Here is a 19,283-nt window from a genome sequence, read left to right on the forward strand (position 1 = left end):
GAACAGAGCAAGAAGAAAAAAAAGAGAAAACTAGTGACGATGGTACTGCGTTATCTCAGAGTCAGATCGCAACATGTAGTCCATTCCTTTCGGTGGGGTATTCCAAATCTTCAATTTCATATCATTACTTGAGCCAAATTTTGCTAGAAAATCTGCACAAGCATTGCCTTTTCTTAGAGTATGAGACAAATTCACTTCCCAATCCAAATTCAACAACTCTTTAATGTTAGCAATCACAGGAGCATACAAGTGAAATCTATTCATAGGCTTTGAAATGAGATCAATTGCTGTTTTGGAATCTGAGTAACAACAAATGTAGGTGCAACTATAGTTCATAGCCAATTTTAGCCCTTGATAAATGGTCATGAGTTCAGTATAGGTGTTATTAGATATTCCAAGGTAGCAACTGAACCCGGTCACCCAAGAGTCGTCACCTCTTCTAATTAACCCGCCTGTACCAGCCATGCCCGACACACCGAGACAACTCCCATCAACATTAAGAACGAAACAATTTTCTTTAGATGGGTGCCAAGAAACCAACTTGGGAGTAATTTGAGAATCCATAGGAGAGGGAAAGCAAATCAACAACAGGGAAGCAAGTCTTCTAACTTCAGCCACAATTTGAAATAAATGAATGGTGTCTTTTCCCACACAAACAATATTTCTAGCTCTCCAATTCCACCATAGACCAGCTAAGAATAAATTATGCAAGGGACCAGTAGCATTCAAATGCAACCAATCATCAATAATCATATTGCCAAAGAAACTAGAATCCGTAAAACCAAGGCTATACCATATAGATTTAGCCACAACACAGTCTCGGAGGCAATGAAAGATGGTTTCAACATGATTACAACATCTAGGACAAATATTAGAAGGAAAAATGTTTCTAATATTCAGCAAATCAAGAGTAGGTATGGAATGATGACATGTTGTTTTCGGATTTAAAAAACCTTTTAAAAAATAATTTTTAGCCACCGAAGAGATTACTGGGTTGAGTCGCGGACTAGGTCGCTCTCTTTAAGACGTTTCGTGGCACTGCCCAAATTGTGCAAGCAGACTATCAACCACGCCGTCCCCAGGATAAAACAGCCCAGTTACAACTGTATACCGATAGGCTACTGCACGGTAGAAATCGGTCAAAGAATACACTTTCTTGAATGGTACTACAATACCACTCGAATTGATGTTACGACATCATTCTATGTTTCATCGGTGATTCAGTGGTACTACAATACCACTCAGATTGATGCTACAACCTCAATCTATGAATCAACGGTACTACGATACCACATGTGGTACTACAATACCACATGTATTGATGATACTACAATATCAATCAATATAATGACACTAAGATCATTCCAATATGGTACTAAGACCAATTTTAAATCAAAGGGATTATGGTACTAAGACCATTCTTTATTTGAAGGAACTAGTGATACTTTGATCACTCTCAAACCAATTAACACTAATAATAATATTTTTAGTATCACATATAATACATAGAATAAAAATTGTTTTTCTATAAACAATTAGGAACAAAACATGATGCAAATCTAATTTTTCATAATCAAAGAAAGAAACCAATTATTACTTTACTATGGACGACATATAAATATTTTAATGCGATGAAAATGATTTCATACTTTCAAAGGTTCTTCACAATTCTGATTTTTAATGTCTGCATAACATACTTTCAGAAACATGGATACTAGTAAAATAATTAAAAATATAAGAATCAAGTGAGGAAAATTCTCGTTTCATCAACAAACAGTTTTACTTCTATATCATGTTCACAAGTAATCAAATTAATATTTCAATGCCTTTAGCAAGGAATTTAACACGACTTTTTGTATATTTAGATAATTTAACATGAATATAAGATAATCTAAATATGCAACTAACCTCACTGCCAGTACATTGCCTACAGTCAAACACGCATGATAATAACCAAGGACCGTAGCTGGATCGGCAATAGAGTGCAGTGAAGGAAACACATTGTTAGCAGCCACCAATGGAGCATAGCTATAGTATATAGTGCAATGGCCTTTCTTGTGCTCTTTTCTTAAGATGAGATATGGATTTTTTTTCGTTGGATGCAAAAACTCTCATATCACAATCTTAAGGAACATGGTTTTATGAGTTAACTGTACATGTCCATGATTTAATATTTTCGGTTACAAATTGATGGATATATAAATCACAATAATGCTATTAAGTTACACTTATTTATTTCCTCAAAATACACACTAGTATGCTACAACATACTAGTATGCTCTAGTACCCAATATGAGACTCAATTTTATTTTCAATTCACACACCAATGTGAACTTTATTCCAACATGACAGGCACACCAAATAAAAAACATGATTTTTTCAGGGGCAAGAAGCTTCCAAATCCAAAGCCAAGACTTATGAGGATCACAATTTCTCTTTTTGTCAATTAACCACCTATATCCAGCAGCTGCAGTGTAGTTACCATCTAAGTTCCCTTTCCAAATGAAACAATCAGGAGTAGAGGTGTTCAATATTAACTCACACTTTATGATAGAAGCTTGTAAGGAAGCAGGGACCGGCGTATATAATTGATTCAAATGCCAACAATCATGATAGTACAAGTCTTTAATTTGAGTTTGAGTATCATGAATAGCCACATAATCAAAAAGCTTACAGAGAGGCTCATTAGAGAACCAAGGGGTATACCAGAATAATGAGCTACCGTTCCCGACTCTAAAGCAATAACCATCCCTTAGAACATTTTTAGCTTTACAAATCGCATTCCAAACTGGAGAGCCATAGGACGTATCAGAAATTAACAAATATTTATTACACAAGTATTTCTCTGTTATCATGTTGACCCAAGGCTTATTAGCATTATGTTGGATATCCCACACTAACTTCCCCAACATAGCAGTATTAGCATCTCTTGCAATTCGCACTCTGAGGCCCCCATCTTTTTTAGATTGAGTAACCTGATGCCAACCAACCAGGTGGATACCTTTATTGGTGTTGCCTTGCCAAATGAATTTTCTTGTCATCATGTCAATTTAAGAGCATATCCCTGTAGGCAGCCAACTAATTTGCATATAGTAAGTGGGAATGGAATTTAACACGGATGTGGCTAAAGCCAATCTTCCTGGTTTATTGAGGAGCTTGTTCTTCCAAGAAGCTAGTCTAGAATTTAACTTATCCAGAATGAAGTTAAAGTCCTGGTTTTTTACTCTGCCAGTGATCATAGGGAACCCTAAGTATTTACTCAAGGAATTTGTGCTTCTGATAAAGGACAAACTTGTCATTTTTTCAATCTTTCTTCTAGGTACCCCAGCGGAATAGAGAGCCCTGGATTTGGAATAGTTGATATTCAGTCCTGATGCCTTACTAAACATATTAAAAATCTCAGCCATAAGCCTTCCTTGAGCACAGGTTGCTTTAGAAAACAAGAGAACATCATCTGTAAAGAAAAGGTGAGAAAATCTCGGTCCATTTTTTGACACTTGTATAGTCTTCCAAGAATTATTAAGCACAACATCAGATATGGTTAGAGACAACTTTTCCATACAAATAACAAAAAGATATGGGGATAATGGATCCCCTTGTCCAAGGCCTCTAGTGGGAGCAAAATTTGGAAGACGTTTACCATTCCAAATCAAAGACAAAGAAGAAGCAGCGACACAATGCATGATTAATTTAATAGTGATGGACGGGAAGCCAAAATCCTGAAGGCAACTCCTCAGATAATCTCAACTAACATGGTCATAAGCCTTTTCTAAATCTATTTTGTAAGCAACATCACCTTTTTTCTTTTTAGATTTATGCATTGAATGAATTATCTCTTGGAGGACTATAGCATTATCACAAGTTCCCCTCCCAGGGAGGAAACTACTTTGAAAAGGGCCAATAATGCTATCCAACAGATGTCTCAATCTATTAACCAACACTTTAGTAATTAGCTTGTTGATAGTATTACACAAACTAATAGGTCTAAAGTCTTTAAAATGCTTAGGACAATCAACTTTTGGAATAAGAACTAAGAGAGTCTCAGCAAGACAAGGATTTAAATGTCCGTTTGTCTTTATATATGATAAAAAAAAAATTAACAGTACAATTTAGTTCGGTCGACAATATTGAGATTGTAACTAGGTTAAATATTTTGTGGTTATTTGAGTGGAAATTCGAAATCTTTAATTTATGTGTTTCTAATGTTCATATGATGCTTATATATTGACAATTATTAATTTTTGGAAGGACACAGAAAAAATATTTTGACAACATAGTGGACAACTTTTGTGTGAAAGGACAATCTTGTAATAAAATAATAAAAAATTGCTACAAGAAAAAGGTATAACCCATCCATTTTTTGCCACCTCATGTTGTCAAAATTGTTATCCAAAATTTGTTGTTGGAAAATCATTACTCCTAAAAGAATTGACTTATAGTACTACCTCCAGTTTATTAACAACAAACCCATTACTCCTTGATGTCCCTTTATTAGTTTATTTAATGAAGCCTAAAAATCAACTGTTTTTTATAAATAAAAAACTGAAAGTAGTATATTAGAATGGGAAATGCTTTATCTAGCGAATTACTCTTTCACGAAAAAATCACGAATAGATTGAATGGTGCCGTTTTATTCAGTTGGCAATGCGTTTAGCTTTAGTAGCCAGTCACCGCACTAAGCAACACATAGGTGGTATATATACCATTATGTATAAGCAATTCCTATTTTCTTTTTATAGCAGAAATTTAGGATGAGAGGATGGTGTCTCAGTCCAAGACAAAAAATGAAAACCTTAAAGCTCAAATCGTCTCAAACTTAATTACATTTCGCTATATATAGCACCGTTGCATTAGAATAAGAGTGAAAGAAGTATAATGAATACAAAATTTATTACAATGGAGGAAAATATAAAGGGTACTCGACCTAAGATAAAAAATAAAAGGTGTGTATCTACTAATACATATTTCACCTAGTGAGAGAATAAGTGTTAAAAAGAGTGTTCTTCACACTCATTTTTCCACTTTTTAATTTATATTATATATAATTTTTGTTATCTTATCTCTATAATGCAATGCCTCCTCACAAATTATCAAAGGAGTAAATTTTACTTTTTAGATTCATTGAGAATTTAATTTATCTAATATATAATATGGACTAAATATATTAGATTCTTAATGAATCTAAAAAGTAAAGTCTCTTTTATATTAAGGAGCGGAAGGAGTATTTGTGGAACAAAGAACGAGACTGCCATCTTTGTTGTTAAGTGTTACCCTAGTGCAACCTAAACATGGCTTAGTGCAACCTAAACATATGGCTTAGGCTATTGTCTTCTAATTAGATTTTTTTAATTTATTTTCTTTACCTTGTAGATATTTATTCAAGAATATATATAACCAACCAATTGATGGAGCTCGATCATAGCATAACTTGGATTTTAATTTTCATGGTGTGCATGCTGACACTTATGTGGATCTAGAGAAACAAAACAATTTTTTGAAGGATTCCTACGATCATCTGATCCAATATATGCTGCTACTTTCAATATATGGAAAAAAAGATAGTTACAAATTTTCAAAACCGTTAAAATGATCGGTAGTATTACACTTTCTTCATTAGGTGGAAAAAACCATGAGAGATGGCTGAGTAAAGCTTAACTGTGATGAAACTCAAAATCATAAGGTGAGTCTTGTTGATTGTGGAACCTCAAAGGAACTTAAGCGTTAAAAACCAATTTCTGTAAGGCATTTTTGATGAAACACTCTTAGAATTAAGTATCGGGGCTAACTCAATCCTAGAAAATCGACTTGTAAGGTGAAGATTGCAACTACTTTATAAACACCGTTGGTTTTGGATTTTAAAAAAACCGTTAAATTTTTTTTCAGCCACCAAAGATATTACTGGGTTGAGTTGCGGACTATGTCGCTCTCTTTAAGACGTTTCGCGGCACTGCTCAAAATTCTGCAAGCAGACTATCAACCACGAAGTCCCCAAGATAAAAACAGCTCAGTTACAACTGTACACCGATTTGCTACTGCACTGTAGAAATCGGTCAAAGAATACACCTTCTTGAATGGTAATACTACGATATCAATCTATGGATCAGTGGTACTACAATACCACCCATATTGATACTACAATATCAATCTGACTCAGCGGTACTACGATACCAACCCGTATTGATACTACAATATCAATCAATATAATGACACTGATGTCATTCTAACATGGTACTATGACCATTCTGAATTTAAAGGAACTAGTGATACTTTTGTCACTCTTAAAACACATTAACACTTATATAAATATATCAGTATCACACAAAGATATAGAATAAAATTTCAACATTCTCTAAACAGTTAGAAACAAAACTTGGTGCAACTCTTCTTAATTTACATAACCAAAATAACGAAACAAATTGATGTGTCTAATTGGTTCATTCACAATTCCAACACCTGATTTATTAGGGAATGACAGAATTATGATACTAGAAACTTACGATTTTACATTATCACATAGCTTCACAACAATAACATAAATCCAATTTTACTATATTAACACATTTTATCCAACAGATAGAACAAGTAAACACAAAGTTGAAGCCTTCACAATTCCTAATAACATTCATTCATGGTTATAAACTGTTAGCGCAGCACACAATGTAAGGCACGATGCAAGCTCGGCAATGTTGCAGGCCTCGTGAGGCTTGGCAGCGCGCGGGGGCTTGGCTTAGGCAAGCAACCAAGATGAACACAAAACCAGAAAAATGATGAAAGAATGAGAGAATGTAAACTGAACAACAAGAAGAGTTTTTCAATTGTAATGTGTATTATTGATTGATTGAGAATTATACAATTACAAGTTTATTTATAGTAGTTACATACTATTGCTTGTGAGACAAGTAACAACACCTCAAGTAACTAACTCACTTACAAGTTGTTGTAACTAACTAACTAACTTCTAAAACAAGTAAAATCAGTTATGAATTACTAAGTCTCAACATAAACTCTATAAATCAAATGAGTTTCAATTTGAATTAAGCAGCAAATTCATGAATATGTCATGTTAGAGAGAAAGGCACTGTTACTCACTTTTAAAGTGATGCTTGAATGCAGAAAACAAAAAGGCAGAGAATACCTAGCAAATTAGATTGCAAACCAATTGCAGCTAGGGGCAAATTCAATGAATTTCTTTCATGCAGTCTGTGGACGTGTTTTCCTCTGCTGCAATTTTTCAAGACCTCATACCCTCACTTGGAGACTGGAGTGGTTAATCCTATACTCCCTTGAAGGGTGGCGGCTTAAAGAAAAAGAAAGAACAATAGGTATTCTCTCTTTTAAAGTGATGCTTTGAAAAAGTCAAATAGGAAACATTGGGTTTTAAGCAAAGTCTCACTCACAATAAAATTGTGTCAATTAATCTATATGCAATTTGTATTTTTATTCTCAAAATACACATTGGTATATACACACACACGCGAATATTCTCTAGTACCCATTGTTGTTAAAATCACGTTTTAAAGCGTAAACTCGTTCGATTTTACGTTTTTAGGTATGAAAATCGTGTTAAATCGGATGTAAACTCGATGAGGGACCCAAAAATTTTATTTTCAATTCACACACCAATGTGAACTTTGTTCAAACAAACACACATTCATGTCATCTCGGAACCGATATGAGACTTCTTAATACACCCATTCACATGCAACACTATTGGGCTTGGGGCGCGAATATAAATGGTGGATGACCTGTTTAGAAGTTGATAGTAGGCGGTCCAGCGGATCGTGGAGAAGACTTTGATACCATCTTAGAATCAATCATTTGGCCTAATTCAACCCTATAAAATCGGTTTGTAAGAGGATTGTCACTACTTTATAAACACATAACCAGGCATCTCTCGACTGATGTGAGACTTCTTAACTCTTAGAATTGGGAGTTGAGTCTAACTCAACTTTACAAAACCGACTTGTAAGGTGATGATTGCCTCTTATAAACTATTGTCCAGACCAACTCACATCCGATGTGAGACTTCTTAACATGCAACATCACATCAGCAAAGGACTTTCCTTTTTCATTTTTTTTTATGCCAAAGGATCGTGAAAATGAAATTTATAATCTTAACCTAACACATTATAGGCACAATGCACAAAGGAGAATTTAAGTACAATAAGCAACCAAGTGGCTGGAAAAATGTTATACCATCAATAAGAGATAAATATTCAATCAACATAGATATCCAAAAATAGCCCTACTACATAATTAATAAAAGCAAAACATCATATTTCAAGTCATGCACAAAAATCTAAATCGACACTTGCTTTATCTTCATTATTAACTTGAACTTTGTCTGATTCCTCATCTTCATCGTTTGTTTAAGTTGGCTTGTTATTATAAACATTAATAAGTTTTTCATACTCAACTTTCCTTTTTGCAGCCTTAGCTTCAAATGGAGTTTTTTCAGCCTTGGTCAAAGATTTTCATTTCTTTCCTCCACCTTTTCGAACGGCTGATACAACCCTCACATTAAGATTTTATATATGCCTTAAAAATCTTGTTGGAATCCTCAAGGAACACAAATAAAGCGCTTGGAGGTCTTTTTGGTTTGTTGGGATCTTTCTTGGCCGTCTCCTTTTTAGTCATCTTTGGTGCGCCGCTCTTCTCAGGTTTAGAATTGGTTGTCTTTCGCTTTGCTACCTTTTGGTCACCAACCGGTTTCAATACTTCCCTTGAAGTCTTTCTTGTTCCCTTGCCCTTTGTCATCGCCTCAGTTTCTTGAAATGGATGAACCGAACACACAGCAAGCGGAGAATCAAAGCAACAACAATTTATTTTTTTATATATTAATTGGAATAAATTGTTGAAACAAGGAGATGACATCTACTATTAAAGGGGAACTTGAAATAAAAGAGGTGTTAATGTGGATGAAAAAAAAAAAAGATTAAATAGTAGCATTGTCCGAAAGAGAAAGTAAATTAGGGAAGAAATGCAGCTTTCCAGAAAGTAAATTTAAATGTTACCACGGTTTAAATGCCGTTGCAAAATTATAAATTAGTCGTGGCTAAATTTTGTGACGCACACTCTCATAGTTAATGTGGCAAAAAATATCAGCCACAGTCATAGCCCTTTTTAGATGCAGTTTTAATCGTGGCTAAACACCAATTTTAATTGATCCAAATTTTGAATAAATATATTAATTTTTTTTATACATTTTAGCTTATATTTGAGACATAAAGGAATAAATAGTAGGAAAAGTACTGATGCTATTTTTTTTTGGTACTAATAAGATACTCGTGAGTTTTCACAAGTGTCTTTTATTTTTATGACGTGTGCAAAGAGTTCAAAGAAAGGAAGTGAGTGAAATACAAAAGATACCAAGAGAATTAATAGATCAAATAAATAATTAATATTTTGGTTTTGCTAACGAGTTTTTCTGGAGCACTCTTTAAACATCTTATTTAAAGAAATTTTTTATTCAAAAAGTTAAAAATTTCAATTTTCAATATATTGACTTCACACGTTTCTATAAAATTTTCACAAAACATATTATTTTAGATGCTTAAAGAGTGCCCCAAGGATACTGGTTAGCATTTTCCTTAATATTCAGGGTCAAATATGTTTTTTGTCCTATAAAATTAACAAATTTGGTTTTCATCACTATAAGAAAAATCATATGTTTTCATTCCCCCCCAAAAAAATTATTTTGTTTTTAGTCCCTAATACCAATTCATTTTCATTTTAATGTCAATGTTATTACTTTTTTATGTTTAAGATGTGTCTCTATTATATTTATATAGTATGTTCAACATTAAGTCCATATAATGTTCATAAAAATGTAAAAAAAATATTAAACTTTTGTCTATTAAAAATAAAGCATGAAATTTTGGGCGATTAAAACGTGTGATTTTTTATAAGAACGAAAATTATATTTAACCCTAATATTTATGATGCTTGTTTATCAAAGTTCAAAGCGATGACTGCTGAAAATTATAGTTTGTCCAGAAATAATAGAAAGTTACAAAATTGTATTCGATTATTCAAAAGATTAAGTTATTTTTTAAATAATAAATATGTAATACATAAAGGTAATAAGAATTGGAATTTACGATTATTTTTCATTACTAATTTATATATATAATATATATTATCACATGATATGTATGAATCTAAAATTCATTTAATACATAAAGAATTAGAGAGAATGATTTCTTGTAAAAATTTATTACTGGTGTTATGCATAGTTTTTTTTTTTACGGATGTGTTATGCATGTAGTTGATTTGGTGGTGTTTTTGGTGATTATTATGTATGATTGCAAGAGTCATATTTAATATGTGAGAATGAAAGAAAATATATAGTATATGGTTTATAAATATTTATTATTTTTTTTAATTTAAACTTCATAATAATATTTTAACGATGTTAGAAATTTGGTTTGTCCCGCCGCCGAAGACAGGCCCAAGGCCCAAACTACTAAAGTAAGGTCTGGATTTTGATTTTTAGACCCTCCAAAGTCCAAACTATTCGTATACAAGAAAATTATATGTATATTGGCATTTGGCAGTGAAGAATGAGATAAACAACACCAAATAAAATAAGGGTTATTCTACGGTGAGAAAGTAACCATTTGAATACATACATAGTTTGAATCTGAAAAATACACCAAGTCAATCAAATACAAGGAAATTGCTATAGTGGGAAAATAACCCATGTGAATACATAGTTTGAATATAATAAATAACAACTCATATGATTGACAAGATACTTAAAAATTGCTCAAAACTTTGAACACAACTAATACTCTCACTTTAATGCCATTTATCTCCTGACGGAAAAGATAGTCATCTTATCGTTGTTGATTCGACAAAACAAGACAATATAAATATTAGTGGAGTTTTGAAGTACTAATATTTTTTTGCTTGTTTTTAGCCGACATCAACGATTAGATCACTACCTTAGCCGTGACAATTGATAACGCGTAATACTAAGAGATTCTGCTTTCAAGAGGAGTGACATCAATTGCCGTTAGAGTTTCAATCTATTTTTAAGCATTGGTCGCGATATAGATCATGAGACATTTCTCCACCCTAAAAGGAGTACCTTACAACAATTGTACAACTACCAATTATTTCCTCCTATTCTATTCATCATTTTGATTTCCCTATTCTTCCCATACATCTTAAGTCTCCTATACATAATAAAAAATGACCAATACATAAAAGAGTACAAGAAGTTGAATACTTGTACCATAACTAAATTGAAAGTTTTTGTGGCAGAGGTAGGAGATATCAACTTCATATTATAGACATAACAATATGCAAACCAAAAGATTGGTAAAAATAATAAACCACCAACTAATCCACTTGGTGTCAAAAGATATATTGTCATGGTTGATAACAAAAGTGAAAGTGTATTTAAAATTGACAAGGTAAAAAAATCACCTTGAGACATAACTGATTTACCAATTTCCTTAGAAGTAGTGTTTGTGACATTATTATTGTCCCCTGCATTACCTTGATAAACTCCACCAGGGGGACTAAGTGCTGATTGATAAGTTGCGGTCACAATAAGAGTAGCAACTATTAAGAAAGCATTTCGTTGTTCTTCTGATATATCTTTTCTAATTCGTAGAATATAAATTAATATTTTCTCCATAAATGTGACGTTTGATCTTAATTTATCTTCAAGTGTGAGAGCATCCTTGACTTTTGAGCTTGGTTTTGCTCCAAAACTTAGTAGTATGCCCTTGATCTCGGCACTCCCCGCTATGTCTAATGCGGTCGAGTTCTCCAAATTTTTCGCCTTCAAATCTATCTTGCTCTTTAGTAACAATTGAAGCGCCTGTGTGAAAAACTTAGTTGTTATAAATATAGACATCAAATAGAGATTCAAATTATTAATTATAAGACCTATTTTTTGAACCATGAATCAAATATTAGTATAAATAGTAAAAAATAATATAAGTGACATACAAAATTATAATTATAAGCTAATATATCATATACGAATTAACCTCAAAACCATGGTTGTCAAGATCGGGAGTTAACTCCGGAGATCTTACGATCTTACGAGTTGGCCGTCATCCACCGTGCCGGAGCGGTTCGAAACTCCTAAGATACGTCGAAATGGTGAAAGCGCAGAGGAAGAGCGTGAAATCGCAGGATCAGCGATCTTCCACGCGTCGTTTCATACCGGGTTAATAAAGTTTCAGCCCGTTCCGCACCGAACCGACCCGGTTGCTCTGTTTTGACCCGATACGTATGGTACTGCCCCGACCCGAAACTGAACCGTTTCAACTAGAAACCTGCTTGTTTTGGATCGAAAATTGAGGAACTTTTGTTAACTTAGGGAATTGGTGGCTACTTGATACAAATCGCATCCCTATCCCTAATTCATCAACCGTATCTCTAATTTCTGTAGTTACTAATCATTCACTTGTATTCCCTAGTTCAATCTCTTCTATAAATTCTCTTCATCCTATTCTCATCACTTCAACCTCTCATAACTGCACTTGTCTTGTTATTTTTTTGTGTCTAAGTTTATTCAAGTTTAAAAGTCTAAGCTATTTTGATTATGTTAGAGATTAATGAAGTTTTTATGTTTTGATTATGTTTAATATTAATGAAGTTTTTATGTTTGAGAAACTTTGTGGGATCTTACGATCCTTGTTACGATCCTACGATCTACGATCTTTCTATACCCCAACGATCTTTAGTGGGATCCCGATCCTGACAACCATGCTCAAAACAATTCAAAATTATAAGTGGCGGAAGGTTACCTTCGAGTCATTGTTTAGAGCAGAAATGTGCAAAATAGTGTTTCCCGTTTCATCCTTACAATTGAGTATTAACTTTTCGCGCTCCCTAGCACCTCTCTGGCGAGTCGTCTTCAACCAACCAACCAAAACATGAAGAGCTTCATATTGATTATTTTTTACAGCAATATGAAGAGCAGTCTCACCCCTCATAGTAACATCTTCAATAGAATTTGGACAAACTAATAAAAAGTTAGCTAAAAGGTCAATTTCTCCATTTTGAGAAGCAAGATGAAGAGGAGTTAAACCTTCCCTTCCTTTGATTCTAACAAGTTCTTTATTGATATCTACGAAACGAAGCACCGTCTTCTTTTGATTGTTTTGCATGGCAAGGTGGATTGGACAAAACCCTTGTTGATTTAGCTTCCAAGCAAATGAAGGTTTCAATCTCATAATTTCAGTAGCAAATTGGAGGTGCCCAATTGATGCAGCTATATGTAAAGGAGTTTCAACAAATGGTATTAAATCTATATACTCCAAAACATATGGATCTTCCTCAATTAGTTTGTAGAGAAGGTTTACATCACCTTCTAAACTTGCAGCCTTCATCTTGTCATCAATATCATTCCTTGTGTTCATGTTTTAAAGCTTTAAATTTTTTAGATTTTAGAGTAATATTCACAGTTCTTAAATAAATATCCACACACAACCTAAATTTATAACATGTCGCCATATAAGTGATATATTTGATTGACTTGGTATACATATTGAAATGTTTACTAATGTATTTAATTTAATTCAAAGTCAATGGAGTATATGTCTTCCTCTTGCTATTATGAAATTGCATTTTTTTGAAGTTGTGGTTAGAATTTTATTCGTTTTGATTCAAACTCCGACTCTTGCATATATAATGTAATGTTGCTACCAACTGAGTTAAGCTCACAGGGATACTAAAATTGCTTTTATATATATCCCGTAAGCTTAACTTAGTTGGTACGAACGTTGCAATATGTAGGGGTGGGAGTTGGAACTCAGAATTCTCTACTCTTTTACGTGAAATTCAAGCCAATAAATTATTTAATAAAAAATTGCATATTATATTTGTGATGACACAAGGTATGTATTTCTGAGGATGAACCTTTCTCTACACTATCATATTAGATTAGGCTATTCTTTTTTTTTTCCCTAACTGTTTTTTATTGGAGATTAGACTATGCATTATCTTATCGATCATTTAATTTGTATCAAAGAAGTCACTGATACAATAAGTGACACATTAGATGGTTTTCATTTGTTTAATGATCAAGCAAAAACCAATTTGCTCATATTGAAAAGACAAATTGGGGTTTTGACGTGTTCCGAATTGAAAGAATATTATATAGAAGGTTTAAGCTTCAACCCCTAATTTCCCCCTTGCTAATAAATTAATCACCAATATTTATCTATCATTATTAAAAAAAAGTTTAAAAACCACAAAAATTTACGCTACAACATTTTTAAATTTAGACTACACTTTATTTGTCCACGACTAAAGACGTGTGGCCTAAAACAGGAATAAGGCAATTAATGATTTTAGCAATGTTGCATATAACTTACGCATATAGTTCATTTTCTAGCTTTATTTAAAAACAGTCACCTATTCCCAATTTAAACCACAATTTTCAGGTGTTGATGTTTTTGACCACGTCAAAAACCGCTGCCTATAATCATTCTATTGCCACAACTTTTAACCGTGGCCAATATATAACACTTGGGCGTTTGTTTCAAGGTTGTTAATTTTACTCTCAGGAATCATATTCCCAGGAAATAATAATGGGAACTTTATTCCCAGGTATTTTAAAAAAAACATGTTTGGTTCATATTAACTACATTCCTAGGAATTACTGATAAAAGTGGGTAAAAGAGAAGTTATTGGAAGTTATTTAAAATGTATTCCCATTTTCATGGGAACTTTTCTTTCCCACCCATTTCCTTGGGAATAAAATCATGGGAATAAAAGAAGTTATTGGAAGTTATTTTATTCCAAGGAAACTTCATATCCAGGAATAATTTCATGTCAACCTTGTAACAAACATGGGTATATTTATTTCAACCCATATATTCCCAGGAATATTATTCCTAACCTTGAAACAAACGCCCCTGGCAAAATGAAAATATATTGTTCTTTACCAAAAAAAAAAACCTTCAAGAAAACAATTTTCATTCACTAGTTTGAACATGTAAATCCCTCGTAATAACAAAAAGAAATATATTGTCCACTCACCCAAGAAATTGCCACCTTAATTAATTTGATATTGTCAAAGTGAGTTTATTTCAATACTCGTTTAAAGTTTGTTTTTGTTATATATACATGTATGTTGTTAAATTAAATTGTTGAGTTATCTCTTTGTTTTTTCTTTTCATTTTGCTACATTATAATTTTGGAGTCATTGTTAAACAAAATATTATTGTTATTTAATTTTAAATTAATATTTTAACAAAAAAAATATCACGTGACTTTCCTTGGATTTTTTATTTTATTTTAAAATTTTTTTTTTTTTGTAAGTTGTCCAATAAAATTAAGACATGTGTCACCAAAATTTCATGCCATCAATTTTTTGGTCAAAATAGTCAAAGGGACCAAGAAATGCAAAAGGGGGCAAACGTGGGGACTAAAATCGCTCGTTTGAAACTAGGGAGACTAAAATCGCACAATTAGGAAACGTGGGGACCAAAACTGCAATTTAGCCAAAAAGAAAACCCGATAGTAAGCAACAAGGAAAGGATCAAGACTTTGAGTATGAATTTTATGATCACTCATGTGTTTCAGGAGGGTAATCATTGTACAGACAAATTAAATTTGGAGTCGTATTTTGGCTTGATGTAAAAGGCAATAATCACAAATTTTGGAAAACGGTGGGAAAAACATAGAAGTTGTTCCCAATGGATACAACATGACTATTTTAACAATGCAATGCTACTACAAATTGATGTGATTGGATCCTCTCCTTCACTCTCCTCTTCATCTTTCTCAATCCTTTATATCTCTCTCTTAATTTCAATCTCTCTTTTTCTTTGAAACCCTAGCCGCCTCAACCCAAGCCTCTCTTCATCTTTGTAAAATTTCAGACACATCGAAAATCATTTGATATGTTATTGAGAGACTCTTTTTTTATATGTCGTTAATCTTTATGTGTCGCAATAACATATCAAATCATTTTGAATTTGTCTAAAATTTTACACAAATGATCTATATGATATAAACTTTCAATCCAACGATAGATTTTATAAAATTTATATCGGTTAAAACGTTATTGAGAGGTGTAACATTTGGTGTCAAACTAGTTGGTGTTATTTGATCCTGACCCATATATATATATATATATATACCCATAAAAAGGGTGACCCTATGACGGTGAGAATCAGAGGTGGTAGAAGGAAAATCAGCAGCGGAGTACTGCTTCTTCCCAATAAAGAAAAGATTAAAGAGTATAGCAAGTTTTATTCACCTAGAGAGGGACGGACATAAGGGGGCAAGTAGGGCTGAGGCCCACCCCCCCTCTTGTCGTATTTTTTTTTTTTTCATATACTTGTTCTTGATACATATATACACATAAATTGATATTTGAGAGATGTGTTTAAAGATTAGTAACTACCGTTTGGTGCAAAACATGTACCCACAACATAGTAATCGTAAGAATTTAATTTAAAATATTTTGATAATATATATTATACACTACTAAAGTTCAAATTCAATTAAGTTGGTTATGATAGTTTGCTACAAGTGAGAGATTATTTTCTGCTATGAAGATTGTGAAAAATAGGTTGAGAATTTCAAACTAATTATGTGATTACTTACACCGAGAGAAGAATTGCTAAAAAATTTAATACAAATTTAGTTGTTGACGAATTTTATGATATAGAACAATGTCGTGTTCAATTTAGATAAACAATGTGATGTATTTTTTATTTTTTATTGAGTATATTTAAATACTATTATAATTATTATTTATTTAATATTTATTATTTAGTTATTCCGGCCCCGTTTATAGATTCCTGATCCGTCCTTGCACCTAGAGTCACCTCATGCGAGGATTTTACCCATATTCGGGGACAAAGAGGCGGGATGTAATTATAGATGGGGTAGTATATGGATGTAATTTATAAGAAAATTGAATCTCATTATATATATCATATATTTATATCTATATTTATGCTAGCCGGCAAGGTAAGCGCGTTTCGCGCCTGCCTGTGTTTAACTTATGTCCAAAAAAAAGATATGTCTTATATTCTGGTCAGTCTGTTAATAAAAGATTTTTGCATATAAAAAAAGATGTGATTTATGTTATGGTGAGTTTGTTAATAATTTTTTTTTGTTGCTACTAAAAAATTCAAGGGTATTGTTAGTATTATGAAAAATTCACACTAAAACTCATGTATTCTCTTTATATATAGTATAGATTTAAGGGTATTATTGGTATTATGAAAAATCCATGCTAAAACTCATGTATTCTCTTTATACATAGTATAGATATAGTATAGACTAACTGCTAGACAGGGCGCGTTCCGTGCATGTCTATGTCTATTATGCAAACTTATGTTAAAAAAATAAAAAATACTTGTCTTATGTTATGGTGAGTTTGTTAATAAAAGAGTTTTGCTGCTCAAAAAATAAACATGCCTTCTGTTGTGGTGATTTTGTTAATAAAAGACGTTGCTAAAAAAAATGTCTTATGTTATTGTTAATTTGTTAATAATTTTTTTTTACGATTCATAAAAAAAAGTCAAGGGTATTGTTGGTATTGTGAAAATTCCACACAAAAAATATTTATATCCTCTTTATATATAGTATAGAATAGATATAAAGAGATAGTTGAGTTGCGGTTAACTTATTGTGACTAATTAAAAGTTAAAAATTTAAATTGCATAATTAAACCACCCTCAAACTCACTTTCTTCACACTTTTTCTAGAGGAAAAAGACAACCGTTAGCCGCTGCAGACCAATTGATACAAACAATGTTAGCGATATGATTTAGAGATTTATTTTTTCCATCCTATTGGTTACTTGTCCTACGCATTTCTCATTTTATTTTTTCGCTACTTAAGTAGCAGACGTTGTAAAATGAGTATTTTTTGAGAAATTTCACCCTTGTCGTCTGCTGGGTTGTGGAACAGTCGATGGTTAAAATCCCGTTAAAGGCCTGTCAAGTGACCAATTTTAATTGGCCCTTGGTGCGGCCAAATTGCTTATAAATAGCTACCTTCAGAAAATTGAAGGCACACACCTTTCTCACTTAGGTTTTCCTGCATTTTTTTGTTTAGTTTTTTAAAATTTTCTCATTTCATGTGTAAATCATCGGCGGTTAGCCGCGAAGGACTTGTTGTGTTTAAATTGGGTACGGCAAAATTAGTCGAAATGGATTCTACCACATTCACACTCAGGGTAATACAAATGAGACTCTCCCATATCCAAATGGGACTGTCCTATACTGTTGAACCAGTGGGTGATAGGAGGAGCAAGACGATGAGCCACCATAATTCAATACTACGGGGACAAAATTTCACAAGAGGGGCTCAATAGTTTATTTAATAAGAGCGAAAGAATTTAGATGAAATATTTAAATTGATGTAATTTTCCTGTCTAATGTGTTAAAGAAATATATATATATTTGAACTTCATTTTGCATTTATTGATTCTGTGTTATTTTTTTGTCTAATAGTGTCTGCTACTTAAGTAACGAAACACCATACGCTTCACATCCGTAAGCTAAGTCGCGGAACCATTAGTAGTCAATTCCCCCCACACAGTCAAAGGCCTGCCATGCGGCCAATTTTAATTGGCCAATTTTTTTGTGTTTATAGTGTTTAGTTTTTATCATTTCGTGACTAAGTGGCCGCATAGTCCTCCGTCGACTAGTCTTACCGCACCTACCGGTGTTGTTTAGTAACCATGTTGGGTGCGGTATGGTATTCGACGAGGAAGTTTTGTGTCCCAATATTTAGGTACCGTAAGAGTAGTCGAAAACGAAGGCGAAAAGAGAATCATGGTCGGTTAGACCACAATAAGATCATGGTCACTATGGTATCATGATCTACCTGCAGAGTTTTTTGTTGGGGTACACTTTGCTCCGAGAAGTTCTTAGACGTTGCGCAAGTGGTCGATAACATATGGGAGGTCAAATATTTTCATCTTTTTTATAGCACAAATTTGATTGTAATTTTTGTGTCTATCGTGTAATATTTAGTCGGTTCAGACCACTCTTCTGTCTGCCTGTTTCTGATATTGTCAAGTGGTTGTTAAGTGGTTTATCCGTGGCCGTTATTATTTATGTAATATTTGGTTTTCCTAAGGGGAAAATTTCATATAGTTGAAACGGAAAAAGTGTTTAATTTGATGTAATTTTTGTTTTTAATTTATAATGAACATATATTTGAGTAATTTTTCATCTTCTTTATCATTTCGTTGTTCTGTTTATATTTTGTTCCTGAGCAAATTTTCGTATTCTGTAAAATACATTTCTACTTAACAGCTATTCCAGAATTGAATGAGCTCGTAC

The 19,283-nt window shown here is 32.8% G+C and overlaps 2 pseudogenes; both read right to left on the reverse strand.

Moving 5' to 3' along the window:
* Positions 1-8,231: 8,231 nt before the first annotated feature.
* Positions 8,232-8,757, reverse strand: LOC123881421 (annotated as a pseudogene).
* A 1,848-nt stretch (positions 8,758-10,605) lies between these two features.
* LOC123881422 lies at positions 10,606-13,443 on the reverse strand (annotated as a pseudogene).
* Positions 13,444-19,283: the final 5,840 nt, after the last annotated feature.

Source organism: Trifolium pratense, linkage group LG4 (assembly GCF_020283565.1).
Source record: "Trifolium pratense cultivar HEN17-A07 linkage group LG4, ARS_RC_1.1, whole genome shotgun sequence".
In the NCBI taxonomy this organism is placed as follows: Eukaryota; Viridiplantae; Streptophyta; class Magnoliopsida; order Fabales; family Fabaceae; genus Trifolium; species Trifolium pratense.